Below are 11,781 nucleotides of genomic sequence, written 5' to 3'. Positions count from 1 at the left end.
TCCTAATTTAAACTAATGCATTACAAAGATGTTCCTAAGATTATGAACGAACCCTTTCAGGTTGCCTGCATATCCAAACCAGAATCAGGTTTGAATGTAGTTCGTGGATGATTATAAAATATGATAAAGGTGACTGTGCATGACTCAGGCAACCTACTTATCCAAATGGAATCCGGTCGAAGATGTAGTTTGATTAAAAAAGATGCAAAAATGATGATTAAGCATGAAATGGCTGAGTCTCACTCAGACTGCCTACGTATCCAAATGGAATCGAGATGTAGTTCAATAACAAAAGATGATTGAATCCGATGAGGATTGCCTATGTATTCCTTTCTAAAGAAATCAAGTTGATGTAGCTCCGGAGCAACATACAAAAGTGATAGTTGGTTTTTCTATTACAAAATAAATGGGGAGAGAAAACAAACCTTACGTGGGTTACCTACGTATCCCTCCCCGGGAATTCAGGTTGAACATAGTTCTGTTACAGCAAAACCTAACTCTATTATTCTTCAAACATAGTGTCTCTTGATTGCGTCTTAGTTGGTGGGCTTCGTGTTGACTCTTCCATACATTTCTGCCAAGACCAGAGCTCCACCCGACAATACTTAAAAACCACATAAGGACCTTACTAGTTTGGTACGAACTTTCCTTTGGCTTCCTCTTAGTGGGGAAAGATTTTCTTCAGGACCAACTACCCTGGTGCGCGAACAAGTGAGGCTTCACTCTCTTGTTAAAGGCACTGTCCATCCTATTCGAATATAGTTGACCATCGCATACCATATCCATTCTTTTCTCGTCGATGAGCATGAGTTGCTCATGTCTGACTCGTATCCACTCTGGGCCATCCATCTTGGCCTCTTGAATGACCCTTAAAGATGGTATCTCGACTTCTACGGGTATCACAACTTCAGTGTTGTATACTAACATGTATGCGTTGCCCCGGTAGATGTTCTCATGGTGGTCCGATAACCCAGTAACACAAAATATAGTTTCTCATCCCATTGCCTGTGATTGTCTAATACCTTTCGTAGAATCCTCTTAATATTCTTTTTGGATGCCTTGACTAACCCATTCATTTGTGGTCTATAGGCTATGGAATTTCGGTGGATGATCCTGAACTTCTTGCATATTTCTCTCATGTGGTCGCTGTTGAGGTTTGTGGCACTGTTACTAATGATAGATTTCGGTATTCTAAATCTGTAGACGATGTTATTTCGAACAAAATTTGCCACTACCTTCTCAGTGACAGCCTTGTATGTGGATGCTTCGACCCATTTAGTGAAATAATTGATAGCTCCCAAGATTAAGAGATGCACATTTAATGTGACAGGCTCTATGGGTCCAATCACGTAAATGGCCCGAGCAAAAAATGGTCAGGGTGAACCCATCACCTTTAACTCATTTGGAATAACCCGGATAAAATCCCCATGAATTTGGCACTGGTGACACTTTTGGATGTAGCAAATACTATCACTTTCCATAGTCATCCAAAAGTATCCAACTCTGAGATCTTCTTGGCTAATGTGAACCTATTTATGTAGGGTATGCATGTTCCTATACGTATTTCTTCTAATAACCTGGTTGCCTTGGCAGCATCTATACATCTCAACAAACCTAAATCTGGGGTCCTCCTGTACAAGACTTCCCCGTTGAGGAAAAAGTGGTTTTCCAACTTCCTGAGGGTTCGCTTTTGACCATTAGTAGCATTCTCTATGTATTCTCTGGTTGCAAGGAATTTTCTGTTGTTGTGATACCATGGCTTACCATCTGGATCTTCCTCTACATGGAATTAATCGTCTTGTTGATCCCTGATCTCTATCCTGATAGGGTCGATGTAGTTCCTGTCTAGATGCTGAATCATGGATGATAGAGTTGCAAGGGCATCGACAAACTCGTTTTAAATCCTAGGGACCTGCTTGAACCCAATCTTCATGAACTTCTTGCATAACTCCTTCAAGCAGTGTAGGTATGGAAGGATCTTGACACTTTGGTGGACCATTCCCCTTGGACTTGGTGTATCAATAGATTAACTCCCCTATGACCAAAAGTTTTTTGACATTCATGTTGAATACCATTCTGATCCCAAAGATGCATGCTTCGTATTCATCCATATTATTGGTACAAGGGAATCTTATCTTTGTCGATGTTGGATAGTGCTCGCAATATTCCGAAATTAGGACTGCCCCAATTCTAACTCCATTAAAGTTTGCTACTCCATTGAAAAACATTCTCCATCCGGGGTATGATTCTGCAATATCTTCTCCATCAAATAATACTTCTTCATCGGGAAAATACATAGTGAGTGGCTTGTAATCCCTATCTACTGGATTCTCTACGAGGTGGTCTTCTAAAGCTTGCCCCTTGATGGCCTTATGAGTTATGTACACAATGTCAAATTCATTTAGGAGAATTTTCCAGTTAGCTAGTTTTTCGCTACGCATCGGCTTCTGGAAGAAATACTTGAGCGGGTTGAGCCGAGATATCATATGTGTATTGCATGTTGTCATGTAATGCCTTAGTTTCTAGGTGATCCAAGTCAGAGCACAATAAGTGTGTTCTATCAAAGTATATTTGGCCTCGCATGGTGTGAACTTCTTACTTAAGTAGTAGATGGCCTGCTCTTTTCTCCTAGTCTCGTAATGCTGTCCCAACACATAGCCGAAGGCGTTATCCAAGACTAACAAATATAGTAATAATGGCTTTCCAGGTTTGGGGTGAACCAATACTAGTGGATTTGGTAGATACTCCTTGATTCTATTGAAGGCTTTCTGGAACTCTTTTGTCCATTTTATGGCAGCATCCTTTTTCAGCAACTTGAAAATGGGTACACAGATTACCATGGAATGGACTGTAAAGCGACAGATGTAATTCAATCTACCCAGGAAACTCATTACATCTTTCTTACTTTTTGGTGGTGGCAATTCCTAAATGGCCTTGATTTTAGATGGGTCCTGTTCTATCCCTTTCCTGCTTATGATGAAGCCCAACAGTTTTCAAGCACGTACTCTGAACGTGTACTTTGCTAGGTTCAACTTCAAATTGTACCTCCGCAGACGCTCGAAAAATTTCTTCAAATCGTCCAAGTGCTCTAAACTGTTTCAAGACTTGATGATGACATCATCCACATACACTTCAATCTCCTTATGAATCATGTTGTGAAAAGGGATTGTCATGGCCCTCATGTAGGTGGCACCGGCATTCTTGAGACCGAATGGCATGACTCTATAGGAGTAGACTCCTCAAGGTGTGGTGAAGGCTATCTTTCTGCATGTTACCCGTGCATCAGATTTGGTAGTACCCAACAAAACAATCCACAAACTACTACAGTTCATGGTTCTCGCAGTTGTCGATGAGGATATGGATATTTGGTAGAGGGGAGTCGTCCTTTGGACTATCTTTGTTGAGATCTCGATAATCCATGCATATACTGATCTTTCCATATTTCTTGGGTACTAGGGCAATATTTTCCAACAAGTTCAGATAATTGGTGACCCTTACTACATTCGCCTCTATCTGCTTGGTCACTTCCTCCATTATCCTCAAACTTAAATCGGGTTTGAACTTTCTAGGTTTCTGCTTGACCGGCTGTCTTGTAGGATCGGTGGGAAGTCGATGCAAAAAATGTCAGTACTTAATCCTGGCATGTCATTATATAACCATGCGAACACGTCGATGTATTATTGGAGGAGCTCAACCAGTTTTTCCTTTTGCTCGACTTCTAGATGAATGTTGATTTTGGTTTCTTTCACGTCTTCTTCACTTCCAAGGTTGACCACTTCCTTTTCTTCGAAGTTGGTCTTTTTCTAACTTGCCAACTTTTCAATCTCCTATGGGAAATTCTTGGCATCATACGCTCGTCATACTACTAGTAATCTGGGTCGTTGCGCTCGATGGTTTCGTTACATGTCACAATCACGGAATGCAGGTTTTTAGCATTTTGATTATTGAAAAAAAACTAAGTCTAAATGAAGTGGTAAATAAAGTTGTAATATTTTAAGAAAATGATTCTTTTTATTTCATCAAAATAGAAATGTCTTAAACGTTCAAAAGAGGCGAATGACAAAAAGGTACAAACACAGTGCAAACCTCAATTGACCATGCACTTATATAAAAAGAAAACTTTTACAGTTACGTACTACCAAGACTCCTGGAAAACTAATGATGGACTGGCGATCCAATTCCATAGCTCTTCTCCTGGTTCGGTATCCCTGATAATAGGTGTCTTGATGTTAGTCCATTCACATCATTCTTCAATCATATTCACGAACAACCTTCCATCCCATCAATGATATCATCTACTGGTAATAAACTCTGACCCGGACTTGAAAGATGCTCTGGCACAAAAACCTTTTTCCCGGAGCTACTACTATGAGCTTTTCCCACTGGACATTAGGTTCAATTGGCTTTGTGATCTAGTCCGGCCTGGCTCCTAGCCCTATTCCTGGTTTGTATCCATATTTCATCATCTCCCTCATATCCATCTTGGATCTATACGGTGACTGCATTCCCAAGTTTTGCTTAATATTTACAATTTTGGTAGTTAGCATGATTTCCACTACATGGAAAGTAACTTCATCTAGCCTTTCAATGAATGGAACAACATGCTCCAAATAAGCGAAGTGACCTCGCTCACCATGGACAATGATCTCCTAACACCCCCACTCAAATTTAATGCATTGGTGTAAAGTGGATGGGAAGGCCCCTTCCATGTGTATCCAAGGCTTTCCCAACAGCAAGTTGTACGAGGAAGAAAAATTGCTTGAAATAATAAGGGAAATTTGATTGGCCCGATTTGCAAGGCCAAATAAATTTCTTCGATAACATACTTCTGCAAAACGTCAAAATCCCTCACCCTTACTTGGCTTTCTTTGACTTCCCTTAGATGGATTCCTAACTATCGTAAGGTAGAGAGCGGACAAATACTGACTCCCGACCCCCCATCGACTAGCACTCGAGACACCACTTTGTCCCCATATTTGATAGTGATATAAAGGGCTTTGTTGTGACTTACGCCTTCTATGGGAAGTTTGTCTCTTCTGAAAGTAGCACATTAGCTTCGACCATTTTCCCAATTATTGCCGCTAGCACCTCACTGGTGGTATTGCTTGGTACGCTTACCTGCTTAGTACTTTCAAAAAGGCATCTTTATGACTATCAGAGCTCATCAACAAGTCCATGATTGATATCTATGCTGGAGTTTTCTTCAGCTACTCCTCCACAGAGAACTCTTTGGTCGACATTCTCTTCATAAACTCGGCGGCTTCTGGGTCTGTTATGTTCCTTCTTTGAATTTGCTCTCTCCTCAAGTTCCCTTGATTTGTATCTTCAATAACTTAGCCTCTCCCAGACCTAGTCATACCATGGGCTACGGTAAAGTCTGTCATCTTGGCCTTTCCCTTCTGCTACTACGTCCATGGGACAATTTCGTATTCTCGATTCTCTTCTACCACTATAACAACGACAGGTTGTCGCTAATAAGCCTGAACTGTCACTCTAGTTCTTACTTGTAATGTAATCATTGGAGCCCTTTTAGGTGGGATCATTGTGGCCTCTACATTTCCTATTGTGACAATCATTCCTTTCATATCATATTTTTTGTCCAATGTGATCATGTTGACTCCCTGGTTTCAGTGATTTGGCAACATATTGCAATTCACATTGGGAGGCGCCAGAGTGCACTGATTGGATCTACTCTTGATATGTGTTTCAATATTATTTTTCACCTTAAAACAATCTTCAGTATCATGCCCAAGCACGTTGAAATAGTACACGCACCTTTTAGTTACATCAAAATACTTAGAGGGATACTTAGGAACCCTTACTTCCACTGGATGTATCAATCCTGCTCTTCTCAATCTCTTGAATACTTGGGCCAGAGGCTCAGCATTCGGGCTATAATTGTTAGGACCTCTCTCTTCAATATTGGGACGAGGGCATGGTGCATAAACTGGTCAGTTTTGGTGTGTAGTGGTTTGGATAAGAGTATATTATCTTTGTGGGTTCAGGTTCTTGCGGGCTCCATGGGGGTTGTATTATGATTGACGATGATAATATGGCTGGGTATAATAGACAAGAGCGTAGGTAGGTGGTGGTGAATGGCTGTTTGGGGTATAGGAAGTGTTTCTATGATGTGGGTTGGGTTGATAGTAAGGGACAACTGCTGAGACCTCCGCTTTCTTCTTCTTTCCAATACCGATTGACCCTAATTGGATGTCCTTACTGGACGCTTGCAGTGCTACCATGGACTGTACTTTACAAGATTTATACCCTCTTCTAAGATCTCCCATCTTGACCAACTCGGGGAATTTCTGTCCCATCATTCCATTATTTTTTTAAGTATATCCCTTCTTGGGATATGATGAAATACTTGATTAATTCATTGTTGTCCAACGGAGGTTGTACCCTAGCAGCCTCTAAACTCCACCGTCGTGAATATTCTTGGAACGAATCAGATGGATTTTTCTATAGGTTCACCAGTACGAACATACCGGGAGTGATTTCTGTGTTGAATCGAAAGTGGTTCATGAAGTCCTCCGCCATATCTTGCCAAGTTCTCCAGTTTTGTGGATCTTGTCAAGTATACTGAGTGAGTGCTTCTCCCCTTAGTCTCTTTATAAATAACTTCATTCTTAGCTTCTCGTTCCTCCCCACTCCGATTAACTTGTCACAATATGCCTTCAAATGCGCGTGGGGGTCACCCGTCCCGTCGAAGATATCGAACTTTGGAGGCTTATACTCTATTGGAACATCCATATCCGGATGGATACATAGATCCTCGTAGTCCAATCTATCACTTCCTTAGGAAACTTGCAGGTTCTTCATATGTTTTCTCAAGATTTGTAGTTGCTCAGATACTGACTCCTCTACCTTATACTTGGCTTCCCTCACCATCTCGGTGTATTGGTCAATCTGATAAGGCACCCTGACTGTGACATATGATGTAAAAGTAGGTTCAGAAATGGAACATATAGGGGGGACATATCGCTAATAAGTGGCAATATATGCCATATGTATGTGCTAATTTGCATGAGTGGCAAAAATGACTTTTTCACGAGGAGGGGTGTGAGTTGTGTTGGTAGTCATATGTGGGTTTTGTGGTGTTTGAACATATGTTGGTACGTAAGGAGTGTGGATAGGGGGATTTGGTGGGTTTGCAGGTATGACTTGAGTGGTAGGGACTGAAGTTGGAGTGTTGTTGTTTTGGCATGATGTGGAAGGAAAGTGGTCAAGAATCGATCCAAATAAGGAAAGTGAGGTGGTTGAGGAAGCGTTGTCATAACCAGATGTGCTAGTTTCCTGATATGATGTACTTCCTCCCTTAGAGACATTTCCTGGGCCATCCTAGGCATGTGTTCATTATTCCTCGTATCGCACTTCTCCCTCAATATCCCTAGGCTATCGGCTATGACTATAGCATGCTTAGTCGGGTTTTTTTTTATAATTGACATCTTTCCCTTTGATCTTAGATTTTATGGTGGTTTCGCCAGTTTCGGGTTAACACAAACAAACTTTTCTTTGGGGGGTAAAAATAAAGCAAAGGAAAAATAGGAAGAAAGCAAAGAACAGAAACGGGAGTCAGTTTCTTCATTTATACAAGTAGGAAATCACACAAATCAACTAATTAAGGATAATGCGTTTTCCTAGAATTTGTGGGACCTCTCATTACCAGAGGTAGGCCTAAATTGCAGATGTTTGACAAACATTTAAACTTGACGCATTTAGATCCGAAGCAAGTTTGTTTTCATTAATAATTTGGACTGAGATAAGTGGGAACAAAGATTACATCATATAGAACTGCATGGGCTTGAACAACTGCACCTTTAGGAAAAAGAAAATTGGGGATAAGGGTACAAAGTGGGAAGGAAGGGGAAATCAACCAACTTCGAGTAACCATCGCCGGAGTCGGTTCCCATCTCTTCTTCTTCTTTTTCTTCTGTTTCTTCCTCCGGATCTTCCTTCGGGTCGTCTTCAAACTCCTCCTCGTCATTGTTAAACTCTGACCCTTCCTCTGGATTTTCTTTTGGCTATGTACTAGACTCTATTTGGATTCACTCCACTACCTGGTCATTGTCTTCAACATGTGGCAACATGTGATCGATGAATCCTGGGACCACTTGCGGTGCATTAAAGTAGTCACAAGGTAATATGTCAGGATCTCATGGTAGATTTGCAAAGCATCTACTACGTCCTATAGCCAGGCTATACCCTCTCTGTTTGGTCGTGCCAGCTCATCTTCCTAACTGATCCAGACATAATACTTAGGAGTGTACCACGAGTTTTGATCTATTGGCATTCTGACCAGGTCGTTCCACTCTTCTTGGAGCCTTCTTATCCTAGGGATCAAAAATTGTCTGTTGCACTCATCTTCATATAGTGCTATCCTTGTCCATAGAGGCACATCCTGGATCATCCCGAATTATCGAAGAACCCGCAGGGGTGAGTATGGTTAGATGCTCTCAAGTCCGATTGGCTTAATGAAGTATTTCTGAGGAGTCCTTAAGATTTCTCTTCCACCTAACCATGATAACTCCCATTTGACCCATTCTCCACTTAGATTGGTCAACATTTCCCTCCACTCTTCTTGCCCTTGTGGGGAGACCCAATGTCCTATCCTCTTGTTGTGGTTGCGGATCATGTTGTTGACGCCCACAAAGTAGTCAATGGTGGCCTCTCGCTGGAAGAAATGTTTTGTGGCCCAGATCTAAAGCAGCAAGTTACAACCCTTAAAGAAATCATACCATCGTGCACATGCAGACTAAGCCCTCACAATCTCAACTGCCACCATCGGAACCAAAGTAGCTTGAAGGTTACCACAGAAGGTTGCTAGAACCATGGGTAATAAGTTGATTTTGATAGGCCTGAGACTCACTCACATTGCTTGGTCATACTGAAACTCTCCCGAATACCACTCATAGCTTTTGCAGTGTCCAAACCTGTCGAATAACTGATCAAGGCTCACCCATGTGTTGTCGATATTTCTCAGACCCTGACTATTAGCCAGGCCTAAAACATCCAAGAACCTATAACCGGGCATAGTAACTGGTAGTATTGTCTTCCTACCGTTGAACAGCAGCTCCGTAAAACTAGTAACTTCTTCCAATGCCAGTACTAACTCATAGTTGGCAAACTTGAACACCATCTTAGCTGGATCCGAGAACTTTATCAGTAGGCGAGTAATCACCATGTCTGATGGATGTTTAGCAAAGCGGCCAGTGTCCCTAAGTGTGTCTGAATCTCATCTCTATGTTCCCAGTGAATGTTCTTCCACCACTGTTTCAACTTGTGTGGTGCTCGCATCACCATGTTAATCTCAAGATATTTTGGTTGATTTCCATTTTCTGAAGTGAATAAAATAAAGTTTTTAATAAGTGTTTGCTTTGGATCTTTAAGTGTCTTGTCAGGTTTGTTTGTCTTTCCACATAAATTATATCGTTGGGTATATGACCCGTTGACATTAGGGTGGCTTTCTTAATTGTGTGTCGATGCTAAGGACGGACTCACTTAAGGTTTATGCAGTATGACCTATTCTTGCTAGAGTAGACTTTTTCCTACTTTTGAGTTGGACTGAAGGTTGCGAGAAGTTATGTCAGTTGACCTGACAAAGCCATTCCCTGAAACTAGAGAGTTTTGAAAAGATGGTTCGGAGGGGTGTAAAAGACAAACCTCACGTGCCACTGTGTGTGATAGTGTACGTCTAAGACTAGATAGGAAAAAATGTGATGATAGTGTATATAAAGTAATAACATATAAGGGTGTAGCAACAATATGTTTGATAATAACCATAAAGAGCAAATAAAGCAGGTAAGCACGTAATTGCAAATTAGCTACAATTAAAGCAATGCACAATGAATCTAAATTCCCAAATTTAGTCTAAGTCTACTAAGGTCAAAACCTAAGTGTGAATAACCACAACAGAGTCGCCATGCTTTTGCACTCTATTTTGCACTAGTCAAAATAAGATTCAACTTGTGGTTTCTCTGTTGCTGATGAAAGAGAGTCGCCACCTAATACTTAAAGGTATACTAGGGTACCTATTTAATTACTAAAGGTTGTATTCTTTATTGTTCTACTAACTTGTGAGATCATGGGTAAGGGTTCATATTCTTCTAAGGGGAAGGCGTTAGACACCCCTTAAAATCTACCTAAGGTAGCTCCATAAGACTTAGACTAGATTTGAAATAAATTATTAGTACTATGCCTTAACTAGTGTTCTAAGGGTGAAGCTTACTGTATATTAGGACATAATTTCTACAAAGGAAAGTATGGTTTAAAGGAGATGGATTTAAAGGAAAGTCTTTTGGAAATTAGTGTTAGTATATATAAGCTTACAAGAAAACTTTGAAAGATGGAAACACTTATGTAAGTATGAAATGGAAATCAAGCTAAAGCCTTTGTATCATAAATCATGGAGGTTGGGGTCATTCTAATGTGGTAAAATAATATTATGCAAATGATTCTAAGATGTACCTTAGTTTTGAAATAGAAAACCGTTAGAAAACCTTTTATTTTAGTGTAGCAGCACCTTAGTATTTTCGAAATAGCTGACTCCTTTTGAAAGATTAAACCGCAGCAATTCTGATTTTTTTGAAAAGAGGGACGGTTGCCTTTGGGCTTCAAATATCTTTCAGAAAAGGGTTAGTAAAGCATGATAAATTAATAACAGCTTATGATTAGTGGATATGAATTTCTAACTAAGGCTTCTGTTTAAATCCTAAGTTCTTTAGGCTTGCCTAAACCATTATATGAATTAATTTAATCTAATATATATACTTGTCACATACATAATGAGAGATAACAAATAGCAAAAAAGAACGAGCAATGACATAGTGCAAGCTAAGGAATGGCAAAACAGTAAATAAAGAGATAAAATAAAAGGAGTGACTCTGGGAGGTTTGGGACTCAAAAGGAAGGCCCAGCAGTATCACATTACGAGTGACGGCAGACTCATGGACCATAGTAGAGCAGGACTTGGGCTTGAGTTCTTAATGAACTCAACATGCCCAAATCATTTGTACATGTCAAAAAAATAGAAAAGAAGGCCATTAGAATAACAACATTGTATACATATCCATATATACAATTCTCAATAAACTAAGCAAGTAACCAAGAAAGCAGTAATACATTTATGATTTCAAATGAAACAATTAAGGGGAGAGGATAGAGGTATACTGGCCTCCTATTGAGTAGCAAACGAAATGAGTGTTCATGTTAGCCGTTAAGGAACCAAAGGTCAGCTATTTACTAGTGAAGAACTTAGAGCCAAAAGAAAGAGAGAGAACAGATGTTGAGTGAGAACTCAAAGACCTTAAGTGAAAATCTACTATATCTTTAATTTTTCAGAAAGAGTTAGGTGTATTAATTATGTCTGTTGAAGATATTAGGTGTTGTTAGGTGAGAATATTAAAGTACCTATTTATAGTGGCCATTGAGCCATTAGGGTTTCAGTGAATTAAAAATGGTACTGGAGAGTGATGATTAATTGATAACATGAGCATAGTCGGGTAAAAATCAAAGAGACAGAGGGTAAAATCATTTAGGGATTCACCTGAGAAGAGGGAAGATAATCATTGATGTACGAGAGATTGATGGTCAGAACCGTAATACCTAGAGGTCATTGCATTTGACCTTTAGGTGTCGAATATCAACATTGAAGCCAGCTAGCATCCCAAACTCACTTTGATTTGAAAATACGGAGGAAAAGATCAGGTGAGTTGAAGTTTCACCCTTTGGTCTGACTTCTTCAAAATAGGCTATTGAGAATAAATAGAGAAAATGGAAAGA

The sequence above is a fragment of the Nicotiana sylvestris genome, chromosome 2 (assembly GCF_000393655.2).
Source record: "Nicotiana sylvestris chromosome 2, ASM39365v2, whole genome shotgun sequence".
Taxonomy (NCBI): domain Eukaryota; kingdom Viridiplantae; phylum Streptophyta; class Magnoliopsida; order Solanales; family Solanaceae; genus Nicotiana; species Nicotiana sylvestris.
The sequence above is the reverse complement of the archived record's forward strand: the minus strand, read 5'-3'. Positions refer to the sequence as shown.